This window comes from Pelodiscus sinensis, chromosome 11 (assembly GCF_052426305.1).
Source record: "Pelodiscus sinensis isolate ZL-2025 chromosome 11, ASM5242630v1, whole genome shotgun sequence".
NCBI classification, from domain to species: domain Eukaryota; kingdom Metazoa; phylum Chordata; order Testudines; family Trionychidae; genus Pelodiscus; species Pelodiscus sinensis.
In genome coordinates this window covers 41,497,086-41,513,414 of record NC_143062.1, presented here as the reverse complement: position 1 = coordinate 41,513,414, position 16,329 = coordinate 41,497,086, and the positions used below count along the sequence as shown (strand labels likewise).

General features: G+C 50.2%; 1 protein-coding gene across 2 annotated transcripts in view; it reads right to left on the bottom strand.

Moving 5' to 3' along the window:
- PROK2 (prokineticin 2) overlaps positions 1–4,528 on the bottom strand; it is a 268,634-nt gene extending 264,106 nt beyond the window's left edge. The window contains exon 1 of one of the 2 annotated variants that reach the window (XR_016350440.1): positions 4,382–4,528. The gene's annotated coding sequence lies outside the window, so the exon portion shown is untranslated. The remainder of the gene's footprint in view (positions 1–4,381) is intronic. The other variant, XR_016350441.1, reaches the window with a different exon arrangement.
- Positions 4,529–16,329: the final 11,801 nt, after the last annotated feature.

Here is a 16,329-nt window from a genome sequence, read left to right as displayed (position 1 = left end):
GCGTCTACTCGTGGACATAGAGCAGATAAGCACACATTGGCAGGGTTCTAGATACAAAAGTTTCCACATCAACATCCACAAAAACAAGCTGTGGCTATCCACATTCACATCCTCAGAGATCCGCGGAGTTGCTGGGCTCTATTGATTAGCTCATCTAGTGCAGGAGCCAGATGTGAGAAAAGAAGTGCAAGTCTAAACCTTTCAGGAAGTTTCATGAAAAAGAGATGTCTCATGACCCAGAAGGCTTATGCTATGCAGGGGCCTTGCTCCTTTTGTGTGTGCGCGTGTGTGGGGGGAAGAAGGAGGAGATGGAGAAGGGATACTGTATAATACGTGGCCCTGAAATAAAAAACAAACCACACACAACAAACAAAACAAGCAAGGTTGGATCTGAGAGGATAGGTATGCATGGATATAAAAGAAATTTAGGGTACGTCTAGACTACATGCCTCTGTCGCCAGAGGCATGTAGATTAGGCTACCAGACATAGGAAAATGAAGCGGCGATTTAAATAATCGCCTCTTCATTTAAATTTACATGGCTGCAGCGCTGAGCCGACAAACAGCTGATCAGCTCATCCCAGGAGGTATACCTGGGTGGTCGACAAATGCCTTTGATGTCGACACCCTGATTAGCTGTTTGTCGGCTCAGCGCGGCAGCCCTGTAAATTTAAATGAAGCGGCGATTATTTAAATCGACGCTTCATTTTCCTATGTCTGGTAGCCTAATCTACATGCCTCTGTCGTCAGAGGCATGTAGTCTAGACGTACCCATAGTCTGTGTGTGCACACCACTCCTAGACAGGGCACCCTGCACTGACCAGGTACATCCACGTCAGATGAATATTTCTCCTCATCAACTTTGAATCACCTCAGATCTGATGGGATTTATCTACGGGATTCAGAACTAGTGTTCCATGTAAGCTGTGTGCTTGTGCAGCCACTCAGGAGAGAGCCAAATGTTGCCCAGCTGGTTAGCAGAGCTCCCACAGCTAGGTTTGTGTTTCTATTTGTGGTGCACATTTGCTCATGCTTCGGTGCACATAAAAATTATTCCACACATGCGATGGAAAAAACACCCACACAGGGAGGCTATGTCTAGACTGCAAGCCTCTTTTGAAAGTATATTTTGAAAAAGAGCAGCTAGACTACAGTCAGTACTTTCGAAAAAACAAACCGCTTTTTCGAAAGAGCACTCAGTCTGGATGCTCTTTTTCGAAAAAAGCACAGTTTGCATTACATAACGCCTTTTTTCGAAAGAGCACTTTCGAAAAAAGACCTTATTCCTCGTAAAACGAGATTTTCCACAGTCAAAAAACCCTGCCATGTTCTTTCAATTTACTTTCGAAAGAACACAGCAGTAGTTCAGACTCAGGGGAAGTTTTTTCAAAAAGGCCACTTTCTTCGAAAAAAACCTCTGTAGTCTAGACACACCTGGATGGAAAAAGTTAGTAGGAACATTGTTCAGAACCACATTCCTATTATCCATCCATTTGTCTCCCACACTTATACGGTCCTCTCTACCTGCTTCAGTGATGCCACTACCTCTGTGCTATGCCTAAGAGAGACGTTTCCCATCTGCGCTGGCTACTGGAGTTACATGCTACTAGCAGCATGTTTCGTTTTCTGGTCCCCAGGCCAGGAGTCATAAATAAAGGTGCTTTTGCAACATTTGGTAAAAGTTGCCTCCTTACAGGCAATAGTTTCCATCCCAGATAAGTAGGAAACGATGCGCTGAGTAAGGGCACATACTTTAAGCAGCCCGTTCAACCCGGCTGTAGATCAGCGTGCCTCAAAGACTCTCCAAAGGAACATTACAGGGACAAGAGCTATTGCATCTGTTAATCGGCTCCACTTCCTTGACAGAAAGTGAAGAGTTTACTTTCACATGCTGTCACCTCTCAATTCACTCTGTTGTTTCTGCAGGGGAACCGGTCATGGGGTCATCGCAGCTCTGTTTCTCCGCCAGGAAGAGCGAACCGAGCAGCAGAGCAACATAGGCCATCAACTCTCCTCTTTCGCTGGGAGTGGCAGGAGGTCAATGTTCAGGGTGACTGCAGGCAGCGACTGCCATCAGATGCGGGGAGGTGGCTACGTTGCACTTGGAGAAATAGAACCAGCAGAATCTTGTTTGGGGAATAAGGCATTTATTGTGAAGGCAGAATTCATTTACTGTCCCTAGCTACTAATATTGTCCACCACACGTACACACAACGCACAACATACACAGCTCTATCGATGGGATAGAATTACCAGCCTCAGTTGCTTACGCTAGTCAATGGGTCCAGACCCAAGGAGGGGAACCAGGTCGTGTCCATGCACACCCATGCTGCTAGAGAACAATCGTCGAACCAAAAGACCCAATCCTATAGTTTTGCACCATCTTATATGTGTTAGTCCATAGAGTCTGTCCGGTTCCACTGCCCCAGGGCACTGTAGGACCATGCATCATCAGTTAATGGCACATGGGATTTGGATTTGGGGGGGGGGGGGACGAGGGGGGAGAGATGGGCCTTTTCTTGCTCTCTTGGGTGGTTCATTTTGCAGGGCTTGCTCACATTGTTCTTCGGCCATCAAGGTGGTGCTGGCAGCTGGTCACCCAGAAGGGCTGGCTTTGGGACTGATCCCTTTACACACCCACCTCTATGCGAGATTCTCTCCTGCACAAACACACCCATAGCCACACCTAGGCTGTCTACATTGGCCCCTATTCCGTAATAGGGATGCTAATGTAGCACTTGGGAATAGGCAATCCGCAGGGGATTTAAATATCCCCCGCAGGATTTGCATTTTCATTTCCTACTTTCAAGTAGGAATAAGAGATCCTCTGGAAAAGAGCTTATTTTCCGGAGGATCGCGTCCAGACTGGCGCTTTTCTCTGGCTTATCTACAAGCCGGAAAAAAGCGGCAGCCATGAAAATGTAAATCCCGCGGGGGATATTTAAATCCCCCGCAGATTTGCCTATTCCCAAGTGCTACATTAGCATCCCTATTATGGGATAGGGGCCAATGTAGACGTAGCCCTAATGTTAAACAGAGTTGAGGCATGACCAAGTTTAAAATGGGGTTTCAGTTACAATACGGGGTTATATAACATCACATTGATAGATATAATGCTTTACAAGGGTGACATCATTCTTCAGCCCTACAGCTAGGAAGAGGAAGAAAGAAGAGAGGAAGAAGTGGAGAATGTAGGTAGCAGGGGCGGGGGGAGGGAATTCCTTACAGAGCAAATAAAGAGGAGACACAGTGTTTCCTGCATTAGGAGGATGATTGCTCTCTCAGAAGAGCATCTACGCAGAATCCTTCCTCACCATCAAGCCTGTCTGTCCCTTTCAGATGGGTTTAGGCCAAAACTAAAGTACTGAATCCAAATACCTTTGCACTTGAGGAGTAAGAGAGACCCTATTTCAACTGGTATATATGCCTGCATCTGCACTCACCTTTATGATCTCGGGACAGACACCAGAGCGGAAGGAGTGCAGACTCCTGCTTTCTGTTCCCGAGCCACAGATTTCACAAAGCAAGATTTCAACTCCAGATGGCAGAAGGAGTCTCCTGAGAGCAGTTAAGCTGGTGAGAATTTCACTATTTCGGGCTGCAATGTCATGAAAGCGAGCAACCAGCGAAGTGACAGCCAACCTATTATCCTTAACTTGCACTTAACATTAAGCATGAGTAGGCTCTCTGAAAGGAGAAAGGCTACACACATGCTTCATTAAGTACTTTCCTGGGGTAGGGGCCAATTTGCCAATAGTGCTTACTCCAGCTGGCCAGAAGGTCTCTAGCTCTGGGTTCTCTCAGGACTTGGGGCCAGAGTCACAGAAGGCATTTAGACACCTAATTCTCATAGATTTAAGAACTATGGGGAAGGCTGCTAGAGGAAGCCCCAAAGTAAAATTATCTAAACCAGCAGACACCTCTCCTGGGTGGAATTACCCAGCCCACTCAATTAGCCTCATTAACATTAGGACAACAAATGATAGGTACTTCTCCCCACCCCCTTGTTATTTTCCCACTCTTTTCTTCCCCCTCTCCACTCAAGCTCATCTCATCTGAAGAAGTGAGTTTTGCCCATGAAAGCTCATACAATATATATTTGTTAGTTTCTAAGGGGCCACGGGACTACTCATGGTTTTGAAAGTTACAGACTAACACTGTTACCCCACCAAGACATTTGCACCAAGGAGTGATTGTTGACAATCCCCTGAAAATAAGACAGCCTTAGCTACAGCCCTATTGATGAGAAATGCACACAAAAACTGACTTTGCTTGAGATTTAGTGTGTGCTGTCAAGTTTCATCGTGAAAAATCCTCTACAGCAGAGCCTGAAGTTTAAAATAAAAACCAAAGAAAAGCAGAGACTAAAAGGCCTTACATACCCACCAGTTCTTTAGCTCCTGCTGGTATCCCTAGTTCTCTCTTTCAGGCAAAGCTGAGCCCAGGGCTTTTCAACTCATCCTTTTTTCAGGCTGAGTTTCCCCTCCTGTGTCTCTCTCCCAGCTAGTTATTTGCTGGGCTTGTACACACCTGCCAACTCACCCTCCTCCACCAATTAGCACTTAATCATCCAATTACCTTAAAAGTACAAACTTTCCCACAGCTGAAGATATACAGCTACTTAAGAAAGAGTTAACCCTTGCTTCCCATTTGCACGGCTGGAGCTGCCCAGGAGATTCTGATGGCATGTTACCCTGTGATTCAGTGGCTAGGGCTCCAATGTAGGAATAAGGAAACAGGGGTTCTAGTTCTTTCCCAGAGGTGCTGCAAGGTTTGGGGCAAGTAACTTCCATCTGCCTCAGTTTCCCCACTTCTAATCTGGGAATAATGATACTCTTTCTTTGTGGAGCATCTGGAGGTCCAAAGTCTCCGAGGGGTTGCCGTGTTAGTCTGTATCCGCAAAAACAAGGAGAAGTCCTGTGGCATCTTAAAGGCTAACAGATTTATTTGGGCATCAGCTTTTGTGGGCAAAAACCACTTTGTCAGATGCAACAGTCTAAATGCGTTAGATTGTCCTGGAGATAAGCCATGACCTTGAAGACTTGGGTCCAGTTTTCAGCTCACCCACAGATCCAATTTTGGGGCCAGTCACTTAATTCACCCTGTCTGTTGTTTTCCCCAAAGAGATTTAATTAGTTGTACTACCAGGCTGTCTACACGACGAGTTTTGCCACAAGAGCCTATGCAAATGCAGTGTGCATTAGCATTTTCTCACGCTTCATTTGCATACTCTCTTCCGATCTGTTTTTGCGCAAGGGGTTTTTGCACAAAAACAAGCAGTGTGGACGTTTTCTTTTTGCGCAAAACCCCCCTTTTGCACAAGATCCTTATACCTAAAAAAAGGAAGCATACCGATCTTGAGGAAAAAGGGGATTTTGCGTCAAAAGGAAACGTCCACACTGCTTGTTTTTGTGCAAAAAACCCTAGCACAAAAACAGATCGGAAGAGAGTATGCAAATGAAGCGTGAGAAAATGCTAATCCGTGCTTCATTTGCATAGGCTTTTGTGGCAAAACCCACAGGCTGTGTCTAGACTGGCCAGTTTTTCCAGAAAATCAGCCGCTTTTCCAGAAAAACTTGCCAGCTGTCTACACTGGCCGCTTGATTTTCCACAAAAGCAGTGACGATCTACTGTGCGAAATCAGCTGCTTTTCTGGAAAAGCTTTGCCACTCCCGTTCGGGCAAAAGTCCTTTTTGCGAAAAACTGTTGCGCAAAAGGGCCAGTGTAGACAACTAGCTAACGCTTTTGCGCAAACGCAGGCTAAATGGAAAAAAGCGGTTTGGACGCCGGGAGACCCTGTAGGAGCCCCAGACTTCCTGGTAACTCGAGCTCTTAAAGAACACGCAGGCTGCTAAACGCACGTGGCAGGAGCGTGCCACAGACCTCTTTGCCCTGAGGTCTGCCACAGCGCCCCTGTCCTGCCCAGCAGCCATCTGAGCCAGCCATGGCAGCTCTGGGCGCTGAGCCACCTGCACTCCCAGCGCAGGAGGCCCCAAGGGGCCGGAAACAACGGGCCCCCTCGTGGTCCCCCAGGGAGCTGGAGACCCTCCTGGACCTGTGGCAGGAGGAGGAGGACCTCCATGATACGAGGTCCCGGAGCTGCAATGCTGACATCTACGGCCGCATGGCCCAGACGCTAGCCCAGCAGGGACATCCGACCTGGAACCTCGAACAGGTCCTGGCTAAGGTCAAGGAGCTGCGCCTGGCTACGTGCGGGCCAGCGAGGACAAGGGGGCAGGACCAGACCCCACTACAACCGGCTTCATGCCATCCTTGGCCAGCCAGCCCCACAAGCCCCGGACGTGCCCGTGGACACCTGCCAGCGCCCCCCCATCACCCGGACCACTGAGGCGGGGGAAGGAGACAGCAGTGCGTCGGAGGAGGAGCCCAGCATCGCCACCCAGCAGGCCCCCTCCAGCAGCTCCTCCGAGGCCGGGGAAGGATCCACGGGTAAGTCTTTGCAGTTTGCACTCACAAGGGCGGGGGGTGAGGGGGAGAGCCAGGCGCCCGGAGGGGGAAGGGGGAGAGCATGTCACTCAAGCCACGTGAGCTGCACGCTGTGTAGCATTAGGCAGCAAGCAGCACGTGCAACCACATGCAGCCTGGTGACTGAGCGGCACATGGCCGCGGCACGCAGCTGCAGGGCACACATGGGACCATGCTGCTCACACACATTTCAGCGGGACCAGGGGGAAGGGTGGATGCCAGCTGGAACCAGCCAGGGCCCCAGGGACTCAGCCCAGAGCCCGCACCTCTGCCAAGGGTGCAGCATGGAGAACGGCACACTGTCCCATGCCTGGCTGTGAGGCACAGCCAGCTGCTCTTGGATAAACCACAGCATCACAGCCCTGTGAACGTGGCCCCCACCGAGCCCCTCGCCTGCTCCCAGTGCCTTGGCTGGCTCCCCGAGGGAAGTCCCCACTGCGGCCACACGTGTCCCTGGGCTACGTGTGTGAGGGATAGTGGGAGGGGGAAGGGGGGGAAGCGCTCGGGCTGCCCCTAGGGCCGCCTGAGTTTTGCTGCAAGGATGGGACACCCCTCCCCCCAGTCACTCTTCTGGTTCCGTCCAGGAGATATCCCACACGATGGGGATCTGAGAGCCCAGACCACCTCTGCCAGATGTGCTCCCAGGCACTGTGTGGGGATGCATCTCGCTCCCTGTCAAACACCAGTGATTAGCCCAAAGCCTCACAGTCTCCACCGGCAGGGAGTTACACAGGTTAACGTAACACAAGTGCCCTCCCGCCCTCCACGGGGCCAGGATACAGACCGCTGGTTACAATACATGGAGGAGGACCCTACTCCAGGGGCGGTCCTCCTTGCAAACATACAACACGGGGGGCAGGAGGGAGAACTGAGTGGGCCCAAGCCACACAACTGTGGGGTCACCTGGGATCAGGGGTGGAGGGCATGAGGTGTGGGGACAGTGGCTGGCCTGCCTGACTGACCCATCCTTTCTTCTCTTCCCTGCAGCGGGACCAAGCACAAGCCGGGGACCCTCCAGTCCTGTAGCAGTGGTACCCCCAGCTGCCCAACCACACAGGCACAGGCTCCGCCACCGGGACCAGCTCCTTCGCCAGCACGTGCAGGCCATCGAGCGAATCGAGGCCTTGATACGTGAGCACGTCCGGGGGACCTGCAGTGGCGCCAAGAGGCCTGGGCCGCCTTCCAGGCAAAGTGCACGTGCATGGCTGACTCCATCGCCACCCTCACTGCGCACATAGCGCATGCCATCCATTCTGGCATGGCCTTACCCCATGCCCCCGCCATCCCTCCCCTAGCACTGCCCATGCCCCCTGCTCCTGTCGCCTCTGCAATACGCCCTGCTCCTGCCCACCTCCCCGTGCAGCCTGCCCCGATGCGGCCTGCCCCACATGTCCAGGGCCGCCCCCTCAGGAGTGCTCACAGGGGCCACCCCTCCCAGGAGTAGCTCCTCCCCCTCCCCGTCCCAGTTGAAGGTCTCCTCCTCCTCCTCCCCCTCCCCCTTGTAAATAAAAACAGACATTTTTCAGTTGGGAACAAAACTGTGCTGGTTATTGTGTTACTCGAGGTAACTGTAATAAATGATTTGAGATGCCAATTAGCCAACTAAATTTAAGAGGATTACAAAATGCGGACACCAAATTCTGTATCTATCACCGGTGGTCCCTTTAAGTGGTCATTGGTTTGTGGCGCATAAATAAATACTGACACTTTTAAGTAAAATTTAAACCACAACTATATTAACATAGATAACAAACAAGCAAGAAAGATTAAAAGATGCACACAAAAGAATATGTAACATAGTCTAGATGCAGGGGACGATTGTAGTGTTGCTGGCAACCTCAATCCTTTGGTCCTTCCGGGCCTCGGGAGAGGAACAGCCAGGAAATCCCTCGATGGAAGACGACGGCGAAGCTGGCAACCTCAATCCTTTGGTCCTTCCAGGCCCCGGGAGAGGAAGAGCCTAGAGATCCCTCGAAGACGACTGGAATCGGGTACGCTGACTCGAGCCTTCCGCACAAACCACGAATCCTCTTCCCTGTTCTTCGGGACAGCTTGGACAGGCGATGGTGGCCTAAACCCTAGCCTAAACTAAAAAGAAAAACCCTAACTACGTCCGACGCACCCGACGAACATTCACGATGATGGCCGCTGTGCTTGGAACCGACGCTTTACAATTGGGGGGAGATAAGAGGAGGGGGGGAGAGGAGAGGATGGGAGAGAGTCGTATGGGGAGACCCAGGCGACCCTACTATGGGGCTTGTGCGAACATGTCCATCAGGACCTCTCTGATGCACACCGCATCCTGGTGCTCCTGGCAGACGGCAGCTGTGTGGGGCTGTTCCAACGTCTGTGCCTCGGCTGCCATCCATGCAGGGAGGAAGGCCTCCCCACTCCGCTCCACAATGTTGTGGAGCACGCAGCATGCAGCCAGTACCTCCGTTGCATTCCACTCACCCATCTCGAGACGGGTGAGCAAACAACGGAAGCGGGCTTTTAAGCGGCCGAAGGCGAGCTCCATCTGATTTCGGGCCCAGTTGAGGTGGTCGTTGAACTGGGCCCGGTTATGGTCTGGCCGCCCCGTGTAGGGCCACGTTAGCCAGGACAGCAGGGGGTAGGCTGCATCCCCAATGACTCAGATGGGCATAGGCACATCCCTGACAGTCAATTCCTGCCGGGGGAAGTAGGTGCCCGCCTCCAGCCTGCGAAAGAGTCCGAAGTTGCGGAGGATGCGGGCGTTGTGTGCCCTACCGGACCAGCCTGTGTAGACGTCCAGGAAGCGGCCCCGGTGGTCCACAAGGGCCTGGAGAACAATCGAGCAGTACCCCTTCCTGTTCGTGAAATGGGCTGCTCGATGCTCCGGGGCCCGGACGGGGATGTGGGTTGCGTCCAGGGCTCCCCCGCAGTTGGGGTACCCGAGGGCAGCGAAGCTGGCCAGCGTAGCATCCACGTCATGCAGGCGGATCACTCTCGGGAGCAGGACATCATTGATGGTGTGGACAACCTGCAGAAGGGTGCAGAGAAACACAGGGGAACACATCACATAAGGCAGGGGTGAGTGTGCGCTCCCTTGGGCCCCCCCCCCGTGATTCCCTCTGTCCTCACGCATGCGCGCGCGCACACACACACACACACACAAACACCAGGGCCCCCTCGCCCCACGGCCCCCCCACCACTACCAGCAGGCCTGTACAAGGGAGGGACGGCCCAAACTCCTGGGTGACCCAGCCTGGAGTCTTGGCTGCCCCTGGGCATGGAGTGCAGCACCCTCCCCGCACCCCACACCTCCTGGGACTTACCTCCATCACGACGACACTGATGGTGAATCTTCCCACCCCGAATTGCTGTGCCACCGAGTGGTAGCTGTCCGGGGTGGCCAGCTTCCACAGCGCGATGGCGACCCTCTTGTTGACGGGGATGGGTACATGCAGCCGGGTGGTGACTCTCTCTAGCGCGGGGGTGAGCCAGGCGCACAGCTCCAGGAAGGTCCGCTTTCGCATGCGGAAATTCCGGAGCCATTGCTGGTCGTCCCATTGCCCGAGGACCAGCCGGTCCCACCAGTCCGTACTGGTGTCCAGTCTCCAGAGTGGCCTCTCCATGGTGGGGTGCTGATGCCACAGGGACACCATGGCCTCCATGGTGAGGGAGTTGAAGGCGATCTGCACCTTCTGGTCCTGAAAGACGAGGGCACCGGCCTGGAGCACCAGCTGCAGGCACTCGAAAATGGCCGATGGGGGCCAGAGCAGGCACATGGCCACCCCTGGCTCCATGGCAGACAGAGCAGGGCACAAGAAAGCAAAATAGGAAAAAGCAGTAGGGGGCCAAAGGGTGGTGTCCCAAAAAGTCAGAGGGCAACCACCAAACCTGCCATGGCTGTCAGTCCCTGCCAGAGGTCCTAACGCATGGAGCAGAAGAAAAACGGCTGTCCGGCGAGACCCCTTTAAGCACGTGTCTGTACGGAGCTCCAGCCCCGCCCCCGGAAAGGTCTGGTGGCCTTTTGCCCTCTTCAAAATGGTTCCGGGCTTCTGCTTTTGCGCAAAAGCGCGCCGCCAATCTCGACGCGCTTTTCTGCAAAAGCGCATCGTTATAAAGATAACTCCGGGACCAATCTAGATGCTCTTTTCTGGAAATATTTTTAACGGAAAACCTTTTCCGTTAAAAGTATTTCCGGAAAATCATGCCAGTCTAGACGCAGCCACAGTGTAGATGTAGCCCCACAGAGCCTAGGATTCCTAGATATGGGCGAAACCCCTTTAGTGCTAGGCGCTGTACAAATAAGGACAATCCTTTCCCCAGAGAGGTTACACTCTAATATTTCCCAACCTGATTGGGGTGTTGGGAGGACAAAATCCATTGATTTTGTAGCATTCCTAGTAACGGGGGCTAAATAAGTACTTAGATATAAGAGGTAAGAATTATCTTATCACCTGCTTTAAACATACTTCAGTCTTTAACCACTGTCCCTATACTGTGGTGAGTAATGAATACTGAGCGCTACACTGTCCCTATACTGTGGTGAGTAATGAATACTGAGCGCTACCATTTATCATTAATTATGTTCATTTTTACAGTTCCGGGACTGGAGAGCTACTATAACTGGCTGACATTTCTTTTCCATTTACTAAAATGTAATCATTTGACATAACGATCATTGGTGAGGTTGGTTGGAAAACAGCAAGAACAATTTAATTTTCACAAACACTGGAAATCCAAAGTTTGTGAAAATGTGAGCAATATTTCCCATAACTCTACTGGCTGGGTGCATTTGTGTGTTGTTTACTGATTGTCTTCAATTACCTATGTGTAGATAAAGTTATCATCTACTCACTGACATATGCTCAATATAGAGAGGCATGCAAAGGAACAGCCATAGTCTAACCTTCCTTCCACCTACTTTAGTTCTTTTCTGCACTTTTCAGAATGCTGGGTTTGCACCCCGCACCAGCAGATCCTCCTGTACCACCCCCAGCCCTGCCACTAGTGGGGCTGTGTGACCCCTAATAGGAGATGGCGGGGGTAGGGTTGAGGGTGGTACTGCTGCTCTGCCAGCATGTGATGCTAACTCCCGGGTGCGATAGGACCATGCTCCTCTTTGTTAGCTACAGCTTCTCTTGGGAGCAGTGCCCTGCAGATCCCAGGCAGATATCCACAAATATCTACATCTGCGGATAAACATTTGTATCTGCACAGGCTCTGAAAATCTCTTGATTAGCCTGAAGGCTACATCTGAGAGTTGGCCTTTCTGGTGTGATGCTCAACGGTCACCATCCTACACTTCTCTAAAACTACCTGTGAAAAAAATATCTAAAGGCAGGAAAGAAAAGGGGGTGGGGAAAGAAACTCGAGTTGAACACAGGACCAGGAACTGATTATTCCTAGCCCTAATGTTGTGACCTTGCCTCGGTTTCCCCATTTGTAGAATGAGGGTAATATTTATTCATCTCCCTCCCAGGGAGGTTATGAGGACACTAGTTTGCCATCTTCTCGAAGGCTAATGGTGCTGCATCATTTCTCTTGGGAGAATTTAATTTCTTGGTTCATAGCCCATCAATTTTAGAGTCATGTGAGACTGGTAGGCGCTGCCGATTGTCAATCAATAAAGAGCTATTTGGAGTCTTTCCTCGATTGTCTCTCCCTTCTGGCAGTTTTGGAACTATTACCTATATCTCTATTTTCCCATCATTTGGAGTTGGCAGCACACACGGCCTTCACTAAGGGAACAGAATGTTCAATACATGAACTTCATATGAGCACATCCGAGTTGTCATCTGACCTCGTTGCGTATAAGTGTTCTGGGTTAATGGTGACTATTGTAGGCATCATTGTTGATTTATTATTTATTTTATTTAAATAATTTATTTAATGTGGGTTGCCAAAAGGCACTTGAGAATGGCGCATTAAAAAAAAAATCATTAATTGACCCAAGCTGCAAGCTCCAGCTGGGCACAGATGGAAACAGAGGAAGTTCAGTGCGGTCAGCAATAAACTGACCCATCAAGGAGGATTTACATAAGGTCTACAGTAAAAGGGGACGTCAAAGTGAGATATGTGATTCCAGCTACGTTAATTATGCTGGAGTCCATGTACCTTGTTTCCTGTTTCCCAACTGTCCCTACCATGGGAGGCCAATGGGAGCAAATACTCCCATCGTCTTCCCTTACTCCTCGTATAAGCAGGAGTACTGGCAGCTGGCGGGGATGCCCTCTGAGTTTGATTTAGTGAGTCTTAACTAGACTCACTGAATCAAACTCCAGAAGATCAATTGTGGCAGCGTCGATCTTCCACGGACTGAAGATGTGGCCTGAGATGTTCTGGGAGCTGACATTAATTTAAAGAGGGAGGGCAACATTTGAGGCGGCTCTTCCACAGAGTATACCCTGGGATGTTGAACAAGAACAGTCCATCTGATTTGAGGCACAAGATCATCCTGCTTGTTTGATTTATTCTTCCTAGAGTCCTTTTCAATTGGGAAAACTGAATCAGCCGCGGTGTCACAGTGGGAACGTGCACTGTAAATTTCCCATCACTTCCTGATTTACAGAGGTGACACAGAGTATCCCAGGAGATGTGAATGGTATGTGCCAAAAGGGTAGTTTGAGGTAGGAGGCTCACTTGGAATGAGCACTCAAAGATGTGGGTATTTTCAGAAATTTTCCAGGCTCTCCCATAATGGTTTCTTCAATAGCTGACAGATCTTCATTTCTTTTTGACAAGCGGCCCTAGGTGCTGAGTTTAATTATCATAAGGGGAAACCACAAGTCTATTCTTCCACCTCTGAAGAGATCACATTTCATAGCCCGGAGGTTCAAGGTTCTCTTCTTCCCCTTCTCCTGCACCAAGTGTCTACTGTTCATAGAAAAAGTCTCAGAGGAGTAGCTGTGTTAGTCTGTAACTTTAAAACAACATTTAGTCCTGTCACACTTTAGGGCATCTCTACACTGGGAAACCATTTTGAAATAACTAATTTCAAAAAAATAACTCCCGAAAGAACAAAATCGAACCAGTGTGTCCTCACCATGGGGGAGCCTCGAAATTAGTCCGAGGCAGGCTCCGTTATTGTGAACGTGTGACCTCGACATAGAACCCCAGGAAACACTGTGGAGTAATTACTTCGGATTCCTCTGGGGAGTAGTTCCTTTGAAATAGCAGCAGCAGAGCATCCACACTACTGCTATTTTGAAACAAGAGTTATTGCCCAAGGAAAGCAGGAGTACAGATTTTGAAATAAGCAGCCCATTATTTTGAAACAATGGGCTTGGGAGTGTGGACACTCCGCTTATTACAGTAAAACTCCGATAGTCCAGCATCCAATTGTTCGGCACTCCCGATACTCCGGCATCAAAATGCCAAGCGCTCCTGACCAGCTGATTAAAAAGCCTGCAGCTCAGCATACATGCTGGCTGTGACCAGACGGAGCATAAGGTTGGGGGGCTGGGGGGAGGGGACAGTGGGATCGTGTTACAATATGGAGAAGAGCATTTTGCTTCAGCGATGGGGAAAGGGAGGGGGGGGGAGGAGGATCAGGTTACAGCACGGAGGAGACCAAAGAGGGAAGGGCAGGGGAGAGGGAGGCAGATTGTGTCCGGGCCAGCTGTTAAGCCGTGCAGCTGTACCAGAGCCTCCCGATTCTCCGGCAAATCTGATAATCTGGCACCACCTAGGTCCAAAAGGTGCTGGATTATCGGAAGTCTACTGTATTTTGAAATAAGGGGGGTTGTTTCAAAATAACTCCCTAGTGAGATCAGGGCTTAGAGACTAACAAATACATATATATAGTATCATGAGCGTTTGTGGGTAAAACCCACTTCCTCAGAGGTATATAAAATCATGAGTGGTGTGGAGAGGGCAAATAAAGCAAAGTTATTTATTAGTTCCTTAAATAGAAGAACTAGAGGACACCAAATGAAATTAATGGGGAGCAGGTTTAAAACTAATAAAAGAAAGTTCTTCTTCACACAGTGTGGAAAAATCCCTGTAATATTATATTTTGTATTAAGATCTTGTCCTTTTAGATATATCTTTGTTAAGTGTTCTTATAGAATCTCCGTAACATTTATCCTATAACTTTGTATTAAGATATATAGATCTTGTAAGAAAAAAAATGTCTTTTGAGCTCTCCCCTTTCCTTGATTGCCCTGTTGAAATGAATGAGGTGTGAATGGAGAATGAAAGGTGAGCACCTCCAGCAGCAGTTGCAAAGGTGGAGAAGGTCTGGGAGCCAGATCCAAGACAATACCAGCAAAGTGAGCTCATTAAGAAGACTGGACATACAGACGCCTTGGGAGTCAAGCAGCAAGTGCCTGCCCTTGGAAGAACTCTCTTTGAAGCAGCACTAAGAAAGGCCAGTTGATGACTAATTGGCTGCATGAGAGGGATAAATAGGAGGCATCTTGCAGAGGGACCCCAGGTTTTCGTCTTGTCAACATGGGAGCATCGATCCGGATCGGCAGAAGCCCAGCTCCACCCCCTCCCCCATCTAACTCACCTGGCCAGTGCAGTTAGGGGGAGCAACTTTTGGTAACAACAAGACAGAGTGTGCTTGTGTGTGTGTGAGAGTGCATGAGTGCAATGTGTCATAAGCAATTGATAAGTATTGATTATTCTATGCAGAAGTCATTCTGCCGCTCTACTCTGCACTAGTTAGGCCTCAGCTGGAGTACTGTGTCCAGTTCTGGGCGCCACATTTCAAGAAAGATGTGGAGAAATTGGAAAGGGTACAGAGAAGAGCGACAAGAATGATTAAAGGTCTAGAGAACATGACCTATGAAGCCAGGCTTCATGAACTGGGCTTGTTTAGTTTGGAAAAAAAAAGATTAAGGGGGGACATGATAGCGGTTTCCAAATATCTAAAAGGGTGTCACAAGGAGGAAGGAGAAAATTTGTTCCTCTTGGTTTCTGAGGACAGGACAAGGAGTAATGGGCTTAAAGTGCAGCAGGGGAGGTTTAGATTGGACATTAGGAAAAAATTCCTAACTGTCAGGGTGGTCAAATATTGGAATAAATTGCCAAGGGAGGTGGTGGAATCTCCCTCTCTGGAGATATTTAAGAACAGGTTAGATAGACATCTGTCAGGGATGGTGTAGACGGAGCTTGGTCCTGCCTTGAGGGCGGGGGGCTGGACTCGATGACCTCTCGAGGTCCCTTCCAGTCCTATGATTCTATGATTCTATGTGTGATCAATAAATGTGGCATGTTGCCTTATCCCTCTGGAAAAGATCCCAAGTACTTCTTTTAAGTACAACACAGCGTGTAGTCAACCTGTGGAACTCCTTGCCAGAGGAGGGTGTGAAGGCTAGGACTATAATAGAGTTTAAAGAGAAGCTAGATAATTTCATGGAGGTTAGGTCCATAAAAGGCTATTAGCCAGGGGATAAAATGGTGTCCTTGGCCTCTGTTTGTCAGAGGCTGGAGAGAGATGGCAGGAGACAAATTGCTTGATCATTGTCTTCGGTCCACCCTCTCTGGGGCACCTGGTGTTGGCCACTGTCGGTAGACAGGATACTGGGCTAGAAGGACCTTTGGTCTGACCCAGTACGGCCGTTCTTATGTTCTAACAGCGTGGCACTCCCTGCTTCTCCCTGTCCCCTCCTCCCTCCCTCCCCCATATACTCCTCTCAGCCAGCAGCAGTTAGCAGGTGAGGGCTCCATGCTGTGAGGGGGGATTAGTGGGGAAGCCCCATGCCCCCAGCAGAAGCTGCACACGGGGAGGGAAGGGAAGCTGCAGGCCCCCAGCAAAAGCCATGCATGGGGGGGTGGGGAGAATGCCCCACCCCCCTTGCAGAAGCTGAGGGGAGTGGTGGTGAAGCCCCAGACCCCAAAAGAAGCTGTGCATGGTGGGGGTGGGGTG